This window comes from Papio anubis, chromosome 10, assembly GCF_008728515.1.
Source record: "Papio anubis isolate 15944 chromosome 10, Panubis1.0, whole genome shotgun sequence".
NCBI classification, from domain to species: domain Eukaryota; kingdom Metazoa; phylum Chordata; class Mammalia; order Primates; family Cercopithecidae; genus Papio; species Papio anubis.
The window spans coordinates 37,167,289-37,190,112 of record NC_044985.1 but is presented as its reverse complement, the minus strand read 5'-3'; the positions used below and the strand labels follow the sequence as shown (position 1 = coordinate 37,190,112).

Here is a 22,824-nt window from a genome sequence, read left to right as displayed (position 1 = left end):
AAAATGCCTCTGTAGCAGTCAAGTCTATCCAAGAAAGCTGAAACCATACTCTGATTTTTTCAACCAGACAGATTTACTATAGAAAACTTTTTTCCAGGTTATATGGTTTGAATATGTTGCCTCCAAAATTCTGGCACTGAAACTCGGTCAATGTGATGTTATTAAGAGGTATGGCCTTTAAGAGGTGATTAGGTCATAAGGGCTTCTCCCTTCGTGAATGGAATTCTGACCCCTATAAAAAAGAGGATGCAAGTAACATTTATCCCACTTACCCTTCTACCTTCTGTCATGTGGGGACACAGTGTTTCTCCCCTCTGGAGGATGTAGCAACGAGGCACCATTTGAAACCATAGAGCAGCCCTTACAAGACAACTGAATCAGCTGCCACCTTGATCTTGGACTTCCAGCCTCCAGAACTGTGAGAAAATAAATTTATCTTCTTTATAAATTACCCAGTCTCAGGTATTTTTGTTATAGCAACACAAAACAGACTAAGACAATAGATAATGCAATTGTTGAGAAACAAACAGAGGTGAGTAGTGCAAATACAGATTGCCAACAGCAAGAAGCCATTACCATCTCTAGGGCAGGAGGGACAATGGAAGGGAGCGCTTTCCACTGTACGGGAGCCAGAGCCATGGTGGAAACATCTTGGTCAGAAGTGGGATCTCAGTGTGCATGGCTTCTTTTAGGGACTGGAGTTATGAAAGAGAAGCACTTGCAGAGACAACACAGGATGCAGAAGGAAATGGTGAGAAGTAAGCAGACCTCCCCCTCCTCCTGTCCTCAAACTGTTGGCCACCGCCTTCCAGTATTTGGCTTGGGCTTCCATAACAAAATACGATAGACTGGGTAACTTAAAAAGAACAGAAATGTTTTCTTACAGTTCTAGGGGTTAAAGTCCAAGATCAAGTTTCTGGCCAATTCAGTTTTTGGTGAGGGCTCTCTTCCTGGCTTGTAGACAGCCACCTTCTCCATATGTCCTCACATGGCCTTTCCTTGGTAGACGCATGGGAGAGAGAGAGACAGAGAGATAGAAAGACACACAAAGAGATAAAGGGAGACAGGGAGAGAGAGACAGAGAGAGACAGAAAGACAGGAAATGCACACACGCGCTCTCTGGTGTCTCTTACAAGGATATTAATCCTATTGGATCAGGGTCCCACCCTTATTACCTCATTTAACTGTTGGGGTCCGTGTGTTTCCTAAACAAAGGAATGAACACACAAGACAACACAAGACAAGACAAACATGGCGGCCGCCTCGAATGGCACGCTCTGCTTTATTTTGTACAGTCGTTTGTGGAATGTTGCCAAGTCACAAGACACATTGTTGTTTTTCTGACCTTTCCCTGACTTTCTGGATTTTCAAGATGTTTACACATAAACAAGCCCCCAATGCCCTGTTTTGTTTGCAAGAGCAGGACTTATCAGGAACGTCTCCTTTGCGAGCACCTAGTTCTCTACATTTAACCTTAATTACTTCCTAGGAGGTCCCATCTCCAAATACAGTTACATTTAGGGTCAGAGCTTCAACATATGAGTTTAAGGGGACACAGATACTCAGTCCATGGCACTGCCTTTGACTGAACCTACTGTGATGCCTTTGGCTGAGTCCCTGAGACAGCAAGGGGTCCTGAAAAGTATCCTGAGATGCAGAAAAGGGAGAGAGGTAGAATAGGTTAACTTGCACAATCTCTCATGGCATTCTTCTAATCTGATTTTCAATGGAACCAGGAGAAAAAAAAAAAAAGAAGAATTGAGTGAACTTAATATAACTTGGTGAAATATGTGGTTCTTAATTACCATCATGGCAAATCAATATATGCTGGCATATTTGATAGTTGTGATCAAATGCTAGGCTACAGAAAATGTCTAATTTATCACCAGAAATATCTCCTCCTATATCAGAAGATTTATCATAACTGGAGCATTATTTAAATTTTGTTCCTAGACAACAAAGATTTGTCTGTTTGAGGAGAAAAAATAAACTGTTAGAGGAATAGAATGAAAATAGGATTCTATTCTAATAAACTAGGAAACACATAAAAATAGGTTGCCTTCAAGGTTTCTTTATTAATCCTCCATTCAACCCACTCACATTGTGGGCAGTGTTGATAAATACAGAAAAGCAACATGCTTCACTACATACAACCAAAAAATAAAGACAGTATATTATTATCGTTTGAACAAAGGATAAGTCTTTTATCCACATCAGTACCCTAAATCTGAGACATCATATACAATCCAAACATAGATGCACGAACCTCATTTACAGTTAAAACTCTGGCTTTGCAAACATTCGTAAGGGAAATGGTAATTGCTCTGCAGGCCAATTGAGACTTTTTTAGATTAAACTCAATAGATACTTTCGGGTAACAAAAGAGGAAATGCATATGGGTAATTAAAATCACCAAAAATCAATCCATATGAAAAATACAATGGCCCTTTAAGCAGGGTGTCCTAGGACACAGTGCCTTGCCATTTAAAATTTGATCACAATGAGTGATCCAAGACCTCATAATATATATCAAGAGCCTTTAAAAGTCCATTTTTTATCAATTTAAAAATGAAAAAGTCAGGAAAAGTTTTACATAAAGCTGTTAAGTCATTATTTATAATGTTACAAATTGGAAACAATCTAACATGTTTGACAGTAAGAGAATGCTTGAATAAGCTGTGAAACAGAGCTACAATTAGCTATTATATAACCAATGAAACTATAATTATGAAGAGAATTTATTATATGGTAAGGCACACGCATAGGGTACTATCAGAGTAATACTACAGGAACGACAGGAGAAAGATGTAGCAAATGTTAATGGGCTGTAAATGTTATAAATAATCGTGGTTATCTTTCAGTTTTAGGATTATGGGTATATTTTTCCCCTTTCTTCTTTTCTTTGTTGTGCGTATTTTCCACATTGAACATGAGGAAAAAAAACAAGCCATACAAAATAATCAGTGCTCCTATCTGACACCTTGCATCTTGTTGTTTGGTGTCTCTCAGTCCTGCCTTGGTCTAGCAGTTTTGGAGGCCAGAGCTATGAGAGCTTACCTACGGATTTGGCCAGCTGCCCACTGCTCCCCAGTGCTATCCTAGCCTCTTCACCTACATTTACAATTATTATAATATTTGTTGAGAACCTGTTATGTGCCAAGCATCAGGTTAGGTGCAACAATAAACTTAGAGATGTATGCCATTTTACCTTTACGCTTGCAATTAGGTTTATATTTATTAGGGAGACAAGACTTACTTGAAATAAAAATCAGGAAATAAAATAGCACTTAATCTGAAGCCAAGATATTCTATAGACCAGTGGCTTTTAAACCTTTCAATGTAAAGAATATATTTTACATTGCAATCCATACATCATGGGGTGTGTGTGTGTGTATCTGTCTATGTATATCTGGAAATAATGTCTCGCAGAATATTTGTCATCATTATATTTAATAAACTCTGATATTTTCTATTTATCCCTATATTCCTATTCTGCATTATTACATTTAAAATACACTATTAGGATGACAATATTTTTTGCCAGCAACAGCTCACCTAATGAGTGTTGATGCTGTGGGTCTGAATGAAGAAAAGATAAAAGAAGAAAAAATATGCTAATCACAACCACTAGATTGATTCCATGACCCATTACTGGTTTGAATCCAGAGTTTCAAAAAATGCACTTATACACAAAAAATTCTGAAAAATGCTTTAAAAAATCAATGTAGTTCCTGTAAATTACTGGGAAAATCTGAGTTTGAAAGCAGCATTCAAAATAGTGATGGTGTCCATGTAGGAAAGATAAACCAACAGAATTAATCTGATAGATTCGCCTGAAATTCAGAGCTGCTGCTTGAGAAACATCCAAATAAGTAGAAGTATACTTCAGTAGTTAAGAGTGTAGTCTTTAGAGTTAGACTGATATGGGTTCAAGTCCAAGCCTTCCTAGATTACTTAATTTCTCTCTATATTTCCCCAGTATAAAATAAAGATGGCTAGTTCTACCTTTTAAGAAAATTTATAGAATTAAGTCAGCCAAAATAAGTTGTGCCTGATATGTAGGAAGTACTTACTATACACTTCCTTTGTTCAAAGCTTGGTGGACTACGTTGACTCCTGAATCTTAATGATTTATTTCACCTGGTTCCAAATTCCACAACGTTATTGACCAAAACTAATGTCTGCCTCTCATCCTAAAATCTCCAACCTGGCTTATTTCTACTTTCACCTAACTCCTACCCCTAAATCTATAATCTTCTACTCTCAATAGTCCAGAGTAACAGAATTTAGCAAGTTTGAGAAGTGAGTCAGACTCTAATTCTTTTTTAATATAGACCATGCTATGTAATGTAAACTTTATATATAGAGATGTCTGTTTGTAGTGATAGTGTTTTTATTTTTTAAAAGTAATAAATATAAACAACATATAAAGGAATAAAGCAAAAAAGAAAAAAAAAATCATTGTCTCTCCATCACCTAATCTTCTCAATCCCACTCCTTAACAGTAATTTCAAAACAATGTTGAAAGATAGTGATGAGAATGGGCATCCTGACATTTTTTCCTGACTTTAATGTATATGCTCATTATTCACTCTCAAGTATAATGCTGATTTGGGAGTAAGAAATACATAAGGAGAAATACCCCTGAATCTCAATGATTGATATATAAGAGAAAATAGAGATTATTTTTAAGTGAATTTGTACAGTAAAAAATCATTAAAGGCCAGGCATGGTGGCTCACACCTGTAGTCCCAGCACTTTGGGATGCCAAGGCAGGCAGATTGTTTGAGCCCAGGAGTTTGAGACCAGCCTGAGCAACATAGCAAAACCCTGTCTCTACTAAAAACACAAAAAGTTAGCCAGGAATTCTGGTGTGCACCTCTAGTCCCAGCTCCCTAGAGGCTACCCAGCCAAGGTAGCTGCAGTAGTTTTTTTTTTTTTCATACCCCAGTGGTGCCTGGAACTCCAGCGAGACAGAACCATTCACTCCCCTGGAAAGGGGGCTGAAGCCAGGGAGCCAAGTGGTCTAGCTCAGCGGATCCCATCCCCAAGGAGCCCAGCAAGCTAAGATCCACTGGCTTGAAATTCTTGCTGCAAGCACAGCAGTCTGAAGTCAACCAGGGACCGTCGAGCTTGGTAGGGGGAGGGCCGCCCACCATTACTGAGGCTTGAGTAGGTGGTTTTCCCCTCACAGTGTAAACAAAGCCACCTGGGAAGTTCGAACTGAGCTGAACCCTCTGCAGCTCAGCAAAGCTGCTGCAGCCAGACTGCCTCTCTAGATTCCTCCTCTCTGGGCAGGGCATCTCTGAAAGAAAGGCAGCAGCCCCGGTCAGGGGCTTATAGATAAAACTCCCATCTCCTTGGGACAGAGCACCTGGGGGAAGGGCCAGCTGTAGGCCCAGCTTCAGCAGACTTGAATGTTTGAAATTGAGGCAGTAACTTACCAACCAAGAAAAGTCCAGGACCAGATGGATTCACAGCCGAATTCTACCAGAGGTACAAAGAGAAGCTGGTACCATTCCTTCTGAAACTATTCCAAACAATAGAAAAAGAGGGACTCCTCCCTAACTCATTTTATGAGGCCAGCATCACCCTAATCCTAAAACCTGGCAGAGACACAACAAAAAAATAAAATTTCAGGCCAATATCCCTGATGTACATCAATGCAAAAATTCTCAATAAAACACTGGCAAACCAAATCCGGCAGCACATCAAAAAGCTTATCCAGCATGATCAAGTTGGCTTCATCCCTGGGATGCAAGGCTGGCTCAATATACACAAATCAATAAACGTAATCCATCACCTAAATAAAACCAATGACAAAAACCAAATGATTATCTCAAAAGATGCAGAAAAGGCCTTCAATAAAATTCAACTCCCCATCATGCTAAAAACTCTCAATAAACTAGGTATTAATGGAACGTATCTCACAATAATAAGAGCAATTTATGACAAACCCACAGCCAATATCATACTGAATGGGCAAAAGCTGGAAGCATTCCCTTTGAAAACTGGCACAAGACAAGATGCCTTCTCTCACCACTCCTATTCAACATAGTATTGGAAGTTCTGGCCAGGGCAATCAGGCAAGAGAAAGAAATAAAGGGTATTCAAATAGGAAGAGAGGAAGTCAAACTGTCTCTGTTTGCAGATGACATGACTGTATATTTAGGAAACCCCATTGTCTCAGCCCCAAATCTCCTTAAGCTGATAAGCAAATTCAGCAAAGTCTCAGGATACAAAATCAACATGCAAAAATCACAAGCATTCCTATAAAGCAATAATAGACAAACAGAGAGCCAAGTCATGAGTGAAATCCCATTTACAATTGCTACAAAGATAATAAAATACCTAGGAATACAACTTACAAGGGATGTGAAGTACCTCTTCAAGGAGAACTACAAACCACTGCTCAAGGAAATAAGAGAGGACACAAACAAATGGAAAAATATTCCATGCTCATGAACAGGAAGAATCATTATGGTGAAAATGGCCATACGGCCCAAAGTAATTTATGGATTCAATGTTATCCCCATCAAGCTACCATTGACTTTCCTCACAGAATTAGAAAACACTATTTTAAATTTCATATGGAGCCAAATAATAGTGCATATAGCCAAGACAATCATAAGTAAAAAGAACAAAACTGGAGGCATCATGCTACCCGACTTCAAACTATACTACAAGGCAACAGTAACCAAAACAGCATGATACTGGTACCAAAACAGATATATAGACCAAAGGAACAGAATAGAGGCCTCAGTATTAATGCCACACATTTACAACCATCTGTTCTTTGACAAACCTGACACAAACAAGCAATGCGGAGAGGATTCCCTATTTAATATATTGCATTGGAAAAACTGGCTAGCCATACGCAGAAATCTGAAACTGGACCCCTTCCTTACACCTTATACAAAAATTAATTCAAGATAGATTAAAGACTTCAATGTAAGACCTAAAACCATAAAAACCCTAGAAGAAAACCTAAGCAATACCATTCCAGACATGGCCATGGGCAAAGACTTCATGACTAAAACACCAAAAGCAATGGCAACAGAAGCCAAAATTGACAAATGGGATCTAATTAAACTAAAGTGCTTCTGCACAGCAAAAGAAACTATCATCAGAGTGAACAGGCAACCCACAGAATGGGAAAATGTTTTGCATTCTATTCATCTGACAAAGGGCTAATATCTAGAATCTACAAAGAACTTAAACAAATTTACAAAAAAAAACAACCCCTTCAAAAAGTGGGCAAAGGATATGAACAGTCACTTCTCAAAAGAAAACATTTATGTGGCCAACAAACAAGAATAAAAGCTCATTGTCACTGGTCATTAGAGAAATGCAAATCAAAACCACAATGAGATACCATCTCACTCCAGTTAGAATGGCAATCATTACACAGTCAGGAAACACAGATGCTGATGAGGCTGTGGAGAAATAGGAATGCTTTTACAGTGTTGGTGGGAGTGTAAATTAGTTCAACCACTATGGAAGTTAAACCAGTGCGGCGATTTCTCAAGGATCTGGAACCAGAAATATCATTTGACCCAGCAATCCCATTACTGGGTATATATCCAAAGGATTATAATTCCTTCTACTATAAAGACACATGCACACATATGTTTATTGCAGCACTGTTCACAATAGCAAAGACTTGGGACCAACCCAAATGCCCATCAATGATAGACTGGATAAAAAAAATGTGGCACATATACACAATGGAATACTATGCAGCAATAAAAAAGAATGAGTTCATGTCCTTTGCAGGAACATGGATGAAGCTGAAAATCATCATTCTTAGCAAACTAACACAGGAACCGAAAACCAAACACTGCATGTTCTCACTCATAAGTGGGAGTTGAACAATGAGAACACATGGACACAGGGAGGGAAACATTACCCACCGTGGCCTGTTGGGGGTAGCCGACTAGGGGAGGGATAGCATTAGGAGAAATACCTATGTAGATGAGCATTAGGAGAAATACCTATGTAGATGATGGATTGACGGGTTCAGCAAACTACCATGGCATGTTTATACTATGTAACAAACCTGCACATTCTGCACATGTATCCCAGAACTTAAAGTATTTTTTAAAAAGTATAAGTAACTATCTGATAAGGCCATTATTTCTAATTTTTTCAAATATATGTTCGGATTTAACCATATTAAAATCTTCTCTTTTGAGGGTAGAAAGTTGTTGAAGTATACAGAGAGTTGATTCAATTTTTTAATTTAAAAAATGAAGAAAAGTCCTGCTCTGCTAAACTCTAACTTCTCTGGTATTTGCTAAGGATTTTTTTCAAAGAATATGTTGACCCTGTAATTAAAAAATTATTATTAAAATCTGAAACTTAGAAGTTACGTGGAATAGTTAATATTTATTTGAAAAAACAAGCATTAATAGAGAAAGAGAAAAGAAAACAAAGTTAACGTGTACATTATTCTACAAGAATAATGACACCAGACTAAGAGAAGGATTGCCAAAGCCTAATTTGGTGTAGAAAATTAATTATCAAAGGTATTGCGTATAATTGTCTACTAAATTATACTTGACACTAAATCAAGGGGAAATAAAAACACCTTAAATCATCCCATTGCCACTTCATGTGAACTATGAAAGAATGTAGTAGATCAGAACCTTCTAAGACCACAATTTCTTATTTTTTAAACGAGGGTAGCAAGACTGAATCCTGTTTCAAGTTTTCCTTTGAAATCAATGATGATACTTTTTATTTTTGCAATTTTCTATCTTCTTAGAATAAACAGTGAGTCTTTTCCCTTACTCTCACACAAAATTGCTCTAATTATTTCAATATTCTCTTACAGTTAGGCTTGACCCCCAACCTTGTATTACTAAAGATAATATAGAGGAGAGTCTCCAAATGCTTGGCATGTCTGTGTGTGTGCCTGTGTTTGTATGCATGCACATGAGTGTATGTTATGTGTGTTTAGCTCCCAATAAGAAAAAAAAAAAAGACATTGCAAAAAATTAGGTAGATCATTAAATCAAGTGGGATTTTATGAAACTATTTTATAAATCATTCTGTTTGATGGACATTTATTATCTTTAAGAGGATAAGTTTAATCTAGGTAGTTATTTTCTGTCTTATTTTTAAATCATAATGTTATGATTCAATCTTGAATAAAACAAGTAAAATGAATCATTGCACTGATTGCAATGCCCCCCAATTCCCCCACCCCCTCAAAAAAAACTCTGCAAAGGGTTTCTGTCAGAAAAATGGTCCAGAGAAAAAGGTGACAACTAGATGAGGTGGATGATAAGCAGCACTAGGGGTGGGGGATAGGGCAGAAGCTCCTGCCAAGCAATATGTGAAACTTGAAACCCAGGTGTGTATTAATCTGAATCACTTGTCAACTTGTAGGGTCACTGACCTCAAATAAATGAATTTATTTCCTGGTCAAGTACTTTCTGAATAGGTGCTCACACTTTATCAATTTTCAGGCCCTCACTAAAGTCCAGATTAATTTGTGCAGCTCGAAAGTTAATTAAACCCCTTCTTCCAACAAAACAGATTCATTCCAAACCATTTGATTCCTGCTTATGACCATTTCTTAAAAATGATTTTCAAAAAAATCCACCGGTGGTAATAGCAACGGAGGATCCCGGGGAGCCCTGGAGTTGTTGTTCACCGTCTTTGGAACACTATCCTGTGGCATTTAGATAGGAGTGCTAACAATTTTCAACAACACACAAGTGTACTATTGACCTCTGTAAGAATCCACTCTAGAAAGCAAGGTTGTTGATTTTATGGAAATGGAAAAATCACAAATTCCTTCTCCTTTTTTTTTTTCCATTCCCAGTTGTCTTAATATTTCCCAAACCAAACACTAAAAAAGAAACAAAAGAAATAATTAATTATTTAAAGATGTTATACAAGAAGAAAAAGTAGTTTGAAGTCTAAGTGTTCCTGGAGGTTTAAAATGTTCTTGCATATTTTTAAAGCTTCCTAGGAGCTATTACAGCTGCAGTGCTTGAGGGAGAAATAAATGAAGTATGAATATGTGATTCAATATAATGTGATTGTCTTCTGGCTGTAAATCCAACTGTCTTCACTGATTGTTGAGAAAGCAATAGTGTTATACATGTAACTGGTTACTTTTTATAGCCATTCTGTTTGAAATATATTAGATGTTTAAAAGAAATAGGTGATCCCTTTCAGAAAGATCTGAAAAAGGCAAACCCTCTCCATCATTTGGCAGATGCAGAAAGCTGGAGAATGGCCTCCAATCCCGTGCTAATTGTCTGTCCAGTGGAGCTCTGCTGTAAGGCAAAATGAGGGGCTAGAAGCCTAGAAAGGGAGCAGGAGGATGGCCGGCACTTGCTGTGTCTTTTGTAATCAGTTGAACACGGTCTCAAGAACCAAGGGGCAAGACTACTGCTAACTTCTTTGCTGTTTTTGTGCAACTGTAATTTAAAGCAAGTCAAGTGTACACCTAGGTAAGGTTCTGTCCCTGCTCTCATCTGAAAAGCCACTATTGACAAGCTCAGTTTGAGGATGGTCATTTATTAGCTGAAAGACATCTACACATGGCATGCCTCATGATCACCTCTATCACATTGAGCTTCAAAGCCAAAATAATGGTGAGCTCAGCAGAAAAAATCTGGAAAGATGCTCAAGACCTAAGACAAAAAGAAAGGGCAAAATTAGGTTATTAACTTAAACTAGGCAACCATAAAACTTGTCCTAGTAAAATAGAGTATATCCAATTATGTCAACTTTTTTTTTTTTTTTTTTTTTTGACAGAGTCTCACTCTGTTGCCCAGGCTGGAGTGCAGTGGCAAAATCTCAGCTCACTGAAACCTCTGCCTCCCAGGTTCAAGTGATTCTTCTGCCTCAGCCTCTAGAATAGCTGGGATTACAGGCATGTGCCACTATGCCTAGCTAATTTTTGTATTATTAGTAGAGAAGGGGTTTCACCATGTTGGCCAGGCTGATCTTGAACTCCTAACCTTGTGATCCGCCCACTTCAGCCTCCCAAAGTGCTGGGATTACAGGCATGAGCCACCACATCTGGCTATGTCAACTTTTAAATCTCATCCCTCCTTATAATCCTAAATAGTTTAAACCCTATACAGAAATATAAGAGCTGGTGAGGATTTCAATTTAAGTAGTTTATTTCGTTTATAAAATTTTAAATGAGTAGCTCACGCAGGGGTCTTATATCAAAATAACATAACTATCCTCAGGTGAGTTCTCTATACCCAGGATCTAAGCAGTTTATTGACATATTCAAATATATGAAGTAACTGTCATAGGAGAGCATCTGAGATCAATGGATACTTAAAGACTCAAGAGATCTGAGATCCCCCTGAAATTATAAGCTAGACTTAGTCTCTCTGTCTCCCTCTCTCTCTCTCTATCTCTCTCTCTCTCTCCCTGCCCCCACCTACCTATCTACCTACCTATCTATTAATACCTATCATTTGCATTTCAGGGGACAGGAAGCCGTTAGTATTAATGAGAATCTCAAAAGAATACACTACATGTAAATACAATCACTTTATAAATCACATATGTAAAGGGTCACTTGTCACAAAATTAAAAGAAATATCTAATTATGCTACAACAGCAGATGGTATCATAAAAACTCACAACCTATAACATTTTAGCAATCTTTCACTAATTTATGTTTCCCCCACAGAAAAACACAAATTAAAATTGGCTATTTATTTTGAAAATTATGCCTCCAGTTGTTTCTTGGAAGTCATGTGCTCTAGGGTTCAAAGTATGTACAAATCTTCTCAAACCTCAATAGTCCATGTTGCTATCGCTGTATATAATTACACATTTAGTAAGTCCAATCTAAAACTCTCATCACTTACAGTTGAGGCAAGGAATCTCATACTGTGAAACATAATGATTCACATACTTCCCATGATTGTAGTTCCCACTTGCAGTCTAAATGCATACAAAGCAATCCCTGTAAAATGTATTATAAATACAACATATTCTTATGTCTATTAGTGACTCACTCTCCTGGTGAGGATAAAATTTACATTTTTGATGACTTAAAAATAATATAAATATTAAGTGCTTATTGCCCTTTTTATATTTAAAATCTTGGTCAAACATTTTGTCAAAAATAGATGATGGTGAGGGCAAAATTAAGGAGTATATGTAAAAACATTTGGATGAAGAAGGCGAATGGATAATATTTTATAAATGCTAGATGTCATTATTTTAGCAATATAAGGTAAATACATTTTATACTTCAAAATACCAGCAGAGGGTAAATTTGGAAAATTAATTATTTTTATTTTGAAGTCTGACATTAATTTTGCTCTGGAATTTTTAATTAATGCTGCTGCTTTATCTCTGGAGGATGTTTGAGATTGTAGAATAACACTGCCAAGATGATGTAACTATCTCTACCAAGTTAAGGTAAAATTAACCATGCTCTATTAAAAGTTATTTTTCTGATTATTTAGCACAATTTCACACATGGCAGTCATTTTTTTGTCAAATGAACTCCCAACTCATAAACACAAAAATTCTTTAAAGTTAATTACACATATGTTTAATAATAGACAAAAATCATATTAAAAGCTATTCAATTCACTAAGTTCAGAGTAAATCACAGAAACTGTTTGTATGACATACCAACAAATAAGGTGGGAGCTTCAGGACATCTAAAGGAAGTAGATATGCTCTGATTTCCTAAAATGAACATTATGCCAATAAATATTTTGACTGAGTCGTCTTCAATATGTTTCCACAAGGAAACTATGTAGTAATGATTTAAACCTTTTGTCAGATTGAAATCCTTATAATAATAATAAAAAAATCCTTAAAGACTCAAGAGATCTGAGATCCCCCTGAAATTACAAGCTAGCCTTAGTCTCTCTCTCTCCCTCCCTCTCTCTCTCTCTCTCCCTCTCTCTCCCCTCCCTCTGCTACCTACCTACCTACCTATCTATTAATACCTGTGATTTGCAGGTATTTTTTACCCTTTTACCCTTTTAATTGGTGATACATGGATGCCAGGAGGTATTGCATGAAAGAGAGAGAGAGAGAAAAAAAGAAAGACATAATATATATGGACACTTAATGGAGTAAGAAAGGGCTTACTAGAATTTAAAAAGAAATGCACATAAACCAAGGTAGGAAGAAGAGGGTATTTGGTGACTGGACAAAATGTTGCCTACTTCAATAGGGCCTAGTTTCTTAAAACCCAGGCAGTGTTCTTTCAGAGTAAAGGAGATGCATACTATTTCTCTACTTATGAAGAAGATTCAACCCAGAAACTCCGTTTGATCACCATCCCTCTATATTAAACTTCGTATTTCCCCTTTACAAACGTAATTTCCCACTTCCCCAGACCCGCTAAGGTTTTTTTCCTTACTAGGATCAATTGTCAACTGATGGCTACTATCTTCATTAGCCTCATAGCTATGCTGGAAAACCTCACCTGGACCCTGCTTGTTTCTTACACGAATCAGTTCCTTTCTCTAGTAATTATCTCCAATTCAATTTTTTGTCCACCACTGGAATTTTATAAGGAGCACTTTATAATATAGTATTTTAAAAACAGCATATGATATAGTTTGGATGTTGGTTCCCTCCAAATCACATGTTAAAATGTGATCCCCAGTGTTGAAGGTGGGGCCTGATGGGAAGAAAGCATTTGTGACATGGTAGCAGACAGATCCCTTGTGAATGGCTTGGTGCCCTCCCTGCAGTAATGAGTAGAATGAGTTCCCAAGATACCTGGTTGTTGAAAGCATGTGGCACTCCCCTCGCCAACTCCTTGCTTTCTCTCTCTTGCCATGTGACACACTTGCTCCCCCTTTGACTTCTGTGATGAGTAAAAACTTCCTAGGCCTCACCAGAAGCCAAGCAGATGCTAGTGCCATGCTAGTACAGCCTGCAGAACTGTGAGCCAAATAAACCTCAGCTATTCCTTTATAGAAAGAAATGCAAATGGACTAACATAGCATTCATCCTAGAAATACAGCGATCTTGCCCACTGCACATTCATGCTACCTGGTTTCAGTTGGGCCCTCTTTGGAAGCAGCATTGCTTTTGATCATCCTTGACTCTGTATTGAATGTATGTCTTACTTTTTGATAATTCCAAAAATCATCTTTAATTAGAAAGCAAGGAAAAATAATGAAGAGCAAAAACAAAAAGTATAAACAAGCTTATTTATTCACTTAACAATATTAAACACCATTCCTACATGTTCACAATGGCTTTCAATAACAAATAACATCAGAAAAAATTCCCGCCCTCCCTAAAATAATTTCTAGCTGGGAAAGGAAATAAAAACTATTTGATATGTGAGGCTATGATAAAACCTCACATTATTAGGAGAAAAAAAGAAAGCAAGATATGAAGGCTAGAAGTAGGAAGTGCTGATTGAGTATGTTAAAACCGTATGAATGTGCTGGGTGTATAAATTAAAAAAATAGTCTAATACCTTTAACTTCATATGATGCAAACAATATGGCAAATAGAGTCTTTTAAAAAATTTTTAAGTTCCAAACATCTCGAACTTTTACCTATCTTTTCCTTTGTATATTTATCAGTAACACATACCTATCTTTTTCCCAAGGCTAATGTCTAACCTTAACCTCCCCATCTTTCTTTTGATCTTGTCTTCTTAGCTAACCTTATTAATTCTTTTCCCTTCCTTTCATTGTCAGTTTCCCTAACCCATTTTAATGTGCTTTCTAAAAGTTTCATCTTTAAAATTTTTCTTATATCCTAAACTTCTACAGTTCAAACTCCAGTAGATTTTCTCAACACTCCAACCCATTGTGTGGCCTCTTATCTTCTGAATTAATATCTTAGTGAAGGGTAATTCTCATTAATTTGCTGTCATTTAGCCTATTTTTCAACTTTTCCTATATATGTTCCTGGTCATCCTGATTACACTGTAGCTTCCATGATAGCAACACAAGAGTCATTTATTATTTAATAAATGGACCCCACTAATACTATTGATAGGTACTCAAAAAAAAGACAAATATCAAATGAATTCAAATTTAAAATGTTTTCTCCTGGTGTTCTAGGAAAATACTTTTTTTTTTTTTTTTTTTAGACGGAGTCTCGCTAATTTTTATTTATCCTAGTGAATTGCTGCTTGAGAATTTTTAAATTCTGCAAAAATGAGCAATACTCCAATGTTTGGTTATCAACAGAAAAGTCAAAAATGTGTATGAAGACAAGAATTTCCAATAAAATTTATTTTTACTGATTTATTCAAAGCATTTGTTATCTTGAAACATAAAAATACTTTCACAATATCTTCACAACGTAGCCTACTATAAACATTTCAAAGGCACGCACTGAGACAATAAGACACTAACTGCTCTGAATTGTCCAATTCTATACTTACGATCAAAAAGAGTTTTGTTTCAATCTCATAAGATGAAACAGGCTTACCTCAAGTTGTGCATGCCAACAAAACAGATAAAACATCTAAGAAGGAAACAAAATGTACACCAGATTTGGGTTTTCTGGAAAAAGTTTAGCAATAAACATAATTTTGAAGATTGTAGCACAGAGTATATGCACATGAACGTGATGTAAATAAAATGACTACCACTGCAGTTTCTTTTGATGATAGCTCTCTTCTTGAGACTGTAAAGAAGAAGAAAGACTTACAAGACTAGTTTAATCTGTAGTACTGGATTTCCTACACATCAAGCTTCTGGACCCAGGATAGCTTTTCCTGAAAGCTCTCCACATTACCTTAGTACAAAGCCTGAATCTGCACTTGGTAGTAATCATTTAGCAAAATAAAGATATGTGCAAATGAGTGCCCTCTGCTTGATGGAAATCTTGTGCCCTATGGTCTTGTTCTTTAGCTATCTCAGCTTTATGTGTTTTCAAGACACGTAAAGGAGGCTATGAAATTGAGCAAGTACCAATTTTAAAAACAATGATCTAAAACTCTCAATCTCCAATGCTGATTAATGGCAACAAAGACTAGATGGAGCTAATAAGAGGTGGCTGTGTTCATAGAGCTTTCCATTTTAATAGAGTAATGTAATGGCCAAATTATTTTCACTCTCACTATCAATATTAAATCATAAATTCAGCTAATATAGAATTAGATCTTGTATGACCTAATAAACAAAATTGGTGAAATCCAAGAAAATTTAGGGCATCAAGATGAGCTTAGAGTTTTTTTTTAATGTTTTTTGGATTTTTGCTGTAACACCATGACAAATTGGAATAATTACTGCTGAAGGAAAATGAGATAGTAAAGCAGAATGACTCCAGAAGAAAAAGTTAATCTCATATTACTAAACTCAAATGGAATGTAATATGAGAAATATTGATTATAATTGTTCATTATGCCTTTGTAACATTTTAAATAATGAAAAATTTTAGACCATGGCATAGGGCAGTATTTATCAGGCATAATAGACTTTATTTTCAAGAATAACTATTTACTTTTTACACGTGGAGCATTACTAAAAACTTACACAGAGATGGTATCTGTGCTTCATATCATTTTCTCATAGACGTAATATATGACTTCAGATACATGTTCTCTATCTGAGTAGGAGGGAAGGAAATGGGAGAACAAGATTTCGTAAGTAAAAATTTTAATATTTATTTCTATAAAAATCATACATTTATCAGTTTCCTGTGTATTGAATTTATTTCTTCCTAAATGCAGTATATCAGTGACACCAAATCCAAATGCATTTCACACATTCACTGAAACCAAATAATTTGGTTTTCATATGTAGTTTTCAGTGATCCTATAGAACCTGAATGTTAAAGCAGTCACAATACTTCATATATTCTTGTTATAATTTTTAATAACAAAATATTGCCAGGAATAACTGAAAACTATAGGTCCTATTGATGCCTAGGAGATACTAATATTTTTCTACATTTGGCTCATTTTCCTCTATTTTTTAAAAAAATCTACAACTAAGACAAAAGCCCTTCCTGCTCCCACCTCTTCTTTCCCACTCACACCTCATAAATACAATTCTTTAGTTTGTGTTTCCATTCACCTATGTTGTTTTTGTACTTTTATTATATGTAAATATATCTACTGCAATATACAATATTATTTTCATGTATAAAATTTTACATAAATGGTATCAAATGTTAAGTATTTTAGTGTCATTTTGCTTTAGTCAGCATTGTATTTTTTTGAGAATTATACCTGTTGACGTAGGTAGATATAATTCATTCATTTTTATATTTTTCACTTTTGTCTGATATCTTTTCCAGTGAATAAACAATGGTTTGTTATCCATCCCCTTACTTAGGTTGTTTCAACTATTAGGCTATTTCCGTGTGTTTGCTTTTACAAACAGTGCTGAAATTAGCACACTTTTCTATGTTTTCTTGTGCACATATGCAGGAGTTTACAAAAGACTTCTGGAAATGCAGCTACAAGTTTTAATATGTATGACAAATTCTTCCAAACTACTCTACCAAATTTCTATTCAAATATCTCTACCAATTTATGCTACCACAGACAATAGGAGACCTGGTTTCCCCACACTTGGATTTATCAGACATTATTTTTGCCAATCTGATGGATATAAAATGTTATTTTATTGCAGTTTTAGTTTGTATATCCTTAATGGAATATAACATTCTTTCAATGTTAATTTGCAGTTTATGATCTCTTCTATCAATTATCTTTTGCTAAACATTTTCAATAACTAGCTTCTCTTTTTCTTGATTGGAAGGAATTATTTGCATATTCCATACACTAATGAATTTTGGTTTTCTGAATTGAAAATATCTTCTCTATATCCAGATTGATTTTTCATCCTTTTCAGGGTAATCTGCTTAAGAAATATAGGAACAGCAAAATTTTTAAAATACTTTTTTTCTCCTAAACATCTTCTAGTTTTGCTTTTCATTTCATACCTCTAATGCAATTAGAAAAATGTGTGTTTTATATAAAGTAGGGATATATTTGATCTTAGTTATTTCTGTATGTATACTCAATTACCCCAGAACCATTTACTGAACAGATCGAGCCATGTATATGTGGTCCTACCCATGTGTATGTGTGTAGAACCCTTGATCTGTTCAGTAAATGGATTTTTCTATCTATTACTTTTTCAGTTAAACTTTTATTTACTATAGTTTCATAATATATTTTGAATGAGTAGACCATTATCATTTTTGTTTCTTGAAAAGTCTCAACGATTTTAGGCACTTCATAGTCTAATATAAATTTTAAGATGAGTTTATCATGCTCCATAAAAATGATAAAATATTGGGGTTTTTTGAAATTATAGATAAACAGGAGGAAGAACTCATATATTTGTTATAGTAAGTCTTATTTATAAGTAATATATCTCTACATTTAATTAGGTCTTTTTTAACTTTCAACAAAGGTTTATGACTTTCTCATTAAAGTCTTGCCTCTGTGAAGTTACATCTATTTCTAGTACTCTCGTTGCTTCTGTGATTGTGTGTTTTGAAATTATATTTTTAATTATTTGCTGTTTGTATATATGAATCGCTTTAATTTTTAAATAACCATTCTCTGTAACTTCTCTTGGACTTTCATATATGTAATCATAATCTTTACAAATGATGACAGTTTTATATTTTTCTAACCCTTGCAAATTTATTTTGCATACCTTTTTCATTTAGCAGGCACTCCAATACAATGATGAATAGAAGAAGGCACTGGGGCCTTGTTCTCGATTTAAAGGCATGTTTTTAATATTTTATTATAAGGTATCTTGGTTAATATGGGTAATATTTGGTAGCTAACTTTTTATCATATTAAATAGGATCTCTTACTCCTATTTGTTAAGAGTTTATATTATAAAGGAGTCCTGAGTTTATTGAATGATTTTACTGCATGTACTGAAATAATCATGTGTTTTAAAAACTGTTAATTTGTTATTGTGATAAATTACACTAATACATGTTTTAACATTGTTATGCTTGCATTCTTAAGAAAAAATTCATCATTCTTTGTCATGATTTCAATGTGCATGTTTTTCTTTGTTATATTTGGTAATGTTTAAGCTATTATTTTTATATCCATTTTTATAAAAGACAATGGTCTGAAATTTTCTTTCATTAACATCCCTGACAGATTTTATCAAAGTATAGTTTACCAAAATGTAAAATTGTTGAGGAGCTGTCTTACTTTTTCTTTTTCTTTAGAACAGTGTGAATAAAATAGATACTATCAAATCCTTGTTTACTGAAATTGTCTTGTAAATATATTTAAATTATATGTTTTGGCCTGTTTCAGTCATTGTTGGTTTGGCTTTGTTATTGTCGTTTTTGTTGTTGTGTTTTCCACCAATGCTTAAATTGTTGACTACTGATTTAATTGCATTTATTTTAATAGGATTACTGAGACTTCTATTTATTCTTGTATCTATTCTATAAAGTGTATTATTTTCTAAAAAATATATTTTCAAAATAATTGGCAAAGTGTTATTTTGTGATTGTGTGGTCCAGTTTTCATTAAAGTTTTTCTCTCTTATTAATCTGCTAGTGATTTGTCTATTGTATTAGTTTATTGCAAAGAATTAACTTTGAGCACTTTTTACTCTATTGTTTCTATATTTTTTTATTGTGATAAGAACACTTAGCCTAAGATTTACTCTCATGACAAATTTTTAAGTGTACAATGCAGTATTGTTAAGTACAACTGTACAGCAGCCCTCTAGAAGTTATTCATCTTTTGTAGATAAACCATGTACCCCTTGAACAGAATGTCTCCATTTCCGCTTCCCTCCAGCCCCTGATGGGGTTAGCTATTGGTTATTTTCCATTTAAATATCTTCTATTCTCATCTTTATTTTTTTCCTTCTTTCTACTTTCTTTGGATGACTTCATTACTCTTTTTCTACCTGTGTAAACGGGAAGTTGTGCTGATTTTTGGTTTTTCTTCTTTCCTAATAGACACAATTAAGGCTTTTGCCTTATAATTGTGGTTTTAGCCAAATCCTACACATTTTGGTTTATAGTATTTGCATTAGCATTCAGATAGAACTATTTTCTAATTTCCTTTATCATTTCTTCTTAAAGTGTTTCATGAGTTATTTATGCTCTTTTTTAAAACAATTTCCAAATACAATGTGTTACCTACTTGACTCTTAACATGTCAGGGATGGTAACAGAGACCCGGTGTCTTCTGACTTTTGCTTTTCTAACCTGTAGCCACTAAGTGTGAGTGCATCTTCATCCACCTTGGTGAGGCTGGTGTCCAGACTGGCAATGCCTGCTGGGAGCTCTACTACCTGGAACACAGCATCCAGCTCAATAGCCCAATGCCAAGTGACAAGACCACTGGGTAAGGAGATGATTGATTCTACGCCTCTTCAGTGGGCAGGGAAGTTTGTGTCCAGGGCAGTGTTTATAAACCTGGAACCCATAGTCATCAATGAAGTTTGCACTGGCACCTACCACCAGCTCTTCCACCCTGAGCAGCTCATCACAGACAAGGGAGATGCTGCCAATAACCGTGCCTGTGGAGATCACGACATTGGCAAGATCATTGGTCTTGTCTTGGACCAAAGTCGCAAGCTGGTTCACCAGTGCACACGTCTTCAGGGCTTCTTGGTTTTCCACAGCTTTGGTGGAGAAACCGGTTCTGGGTTCACTTCTCTCTGTTGATTATGCCACAAAGTCTAAACTGAAGTTCTCCATTTGCCCAGCCCTGCAGGTTTCCACAGCTGCGGTTGAGCTCTACAACTCCATTCCACCACCAGCACCACCCTGCAGCACTTTGATTGTGCCTTCATGGTAGACAATGAGGCCATCTATGGCATCTGTTGTAGAAACCCCAATATTGAGCACCCAAACTACCCTAATCTTAACTGCTTTCTTAGCCAGATTGTGTCCTCCATCACTGCTTCTCTCAGATTTCATGGAGTCTGACAGAATTCCAGACTGACCTGGTACCCTCTTCCCGCATCCTCTTCTCTTTGGTCACATATGTCCTGTCATCTCTGCTGGGTAAGACTACCATGCATAGCAGAGGTCACCAGTGCTTATTTTGAGCCAGGAAACCAGATTGTGAAATGAGCCAGGCAACCAGATTGTGAATCACTACGGTAAATACATGGCTTACTGCCTATTACGCTGTGGTAATGTGGTTCCCAAATATGTCAATACTTACTGCTGTTCCACTAACAAGACCAAATGCAACACCCAGTTTGAGGATTGGTGTTTCACTGGCCTCAAAGTTGGCATTAATTGCCAGCTTCCCACTGTGGTACCTGCTGGAAACCTGGCCAACATAAAGAGAGCTGCGTGCATCCTGAGCAACACCATAGCCATTGCTGAGGCCTGGGTTTGCCTAGGCCACAAGTTTGACTTGAGTTATGCCAACTGTTCCTTTGTTCACTGGGAAGTGGGTGAGGGGATGGGAAAAGAAGCATTTTCTGAGGGCTGTGAGGACATGGCTGCCATTGAAAAGGATTGTGAGGAGGTTGGTGTGGATTCTGTTGAAGAAAAAGAAGAGGAACACTAATTTTCCATTCCTTTCAGTCTTGCAGCATGTCATACTTTCAGAATTTCAGCTTTGACATTAGCTGACAGGCATTAAAACTTTCCAGTTAGATTGTCTTCACTCAGCAGTAATCATGCCTTTCCCTGTGTGCCTACAAGATTTTTCCATCATGTCTCAAATTAAAGGCTTGAAGTAAAAAAAAATAAAAATTCCATATATATGGAGATAATATTTGCTATGTTTTTTCAATTTAAACTACCAGCAGAAGCATGATCTGTATGACTCATTTTATGCCAAACTATGTTATTTCTTAATAGTTCCATACTAGTTTTAAAAATGAAAATTCTTTAATTCTTGAGTACAGATTTCTAACGTATATTCTAACATTCACAATGTTAAGAAATATATTTTAATTTTAATTAATTTTATTTTTTATTTTAAAGCCAAAGCATTAGTAGGAAAAAAGAAGGTTACAGAAAAATAATAAAAGAAGCCATTCACCAGTCCACATAAACATTTAGTACATATAAGGACTGTAAAGAGCAGGTACACAGGACATTATGAATGTTTTTAATATCACTGGACCTTATGCTTAAAAATGGTTAAGATGGTAATTTTATGTTATATGTATTTTTACCACAATGAAAAGAGCAATTATAAGGTTGATACGTTAGAAATCTGTACAAGATCCCTCCTGGTATATATTCATCCTGGACTTTTCTACTGAGCTCCAACTGCATGTGTGACAATCTTACTTCATATATCCAATGGACATCTCAAATTCAATATACTCCAAGTGGAACTTCTCATTTGTCTTGTATCCAAAAGCTTATTCTCTAAAAGAATTTCTCATTTCAATAAAGTTTCATATTTACTTAGAAGAAAACCCATAGACTCTCCTTTTTTACAACCTATATCCATTTTACCAGAAACTCCTAATGGTTCCATCTTCAAGACATATTCAAAAACAAATTATATTTTCTCACATCCCCCAGGCAGACTCATTCAAGCCACCGTGATCTCTTGCCTGGATTACGGCAATAGCCTCCTTATCCATCTCCGTATTTGCATTCTTTCTCCCTACAATTTATTCTTAAGCTATCAATCCAAGTGAAAGCATAAGTTAAATCATTTCACCTCTAGTGACTTCCTCTCACTCTCGGAGAGAGAAAATCAAGAAAATTGACTGGGCCTGCAAGGCCCTACACCATCTGCTCCCTGTCTCCCATAATTTCATTTGGTACCTCTATGACTCATCTTCTATTATTTTTCTCTGGCTTTGTTTGTTTCAGCCCTACCCACCTCCTTTCCTTTCCTGGAACATTACAGGCATTCTCTCCCTGTGGAGATTTAGCACTGTCTCTTTTCTTCTT

At 35.9% G+C, this 22,824-nt stretch overlaps 1 non-coding gene and 1 pseudogene across 1 annotated transcript; both read left to right on the top strand.

Annotated features, from left to right (window-relative positions):
- The first annotated feature begins 3,516 nt into the window (after positions 1-3,516).
- LOC116269295 lies at positions 3,517-3,587 on the top strand. The gene has a single exon (XR_004176774.1). It is a non-coding gene; the product is annotated as a small nucleolar RNA SNORD56 (small nucleolar RNA).
- Positions 3,588-20,252: 16,665 nt separating this feature from the next.
- On the top strand, positions 20,253-21,770 carry LOC100997275 (annotated as a pseudogene).
- The last annotated feature ends 1,054 nt before the right edge of the window (positions 21,771-22,824 follow it).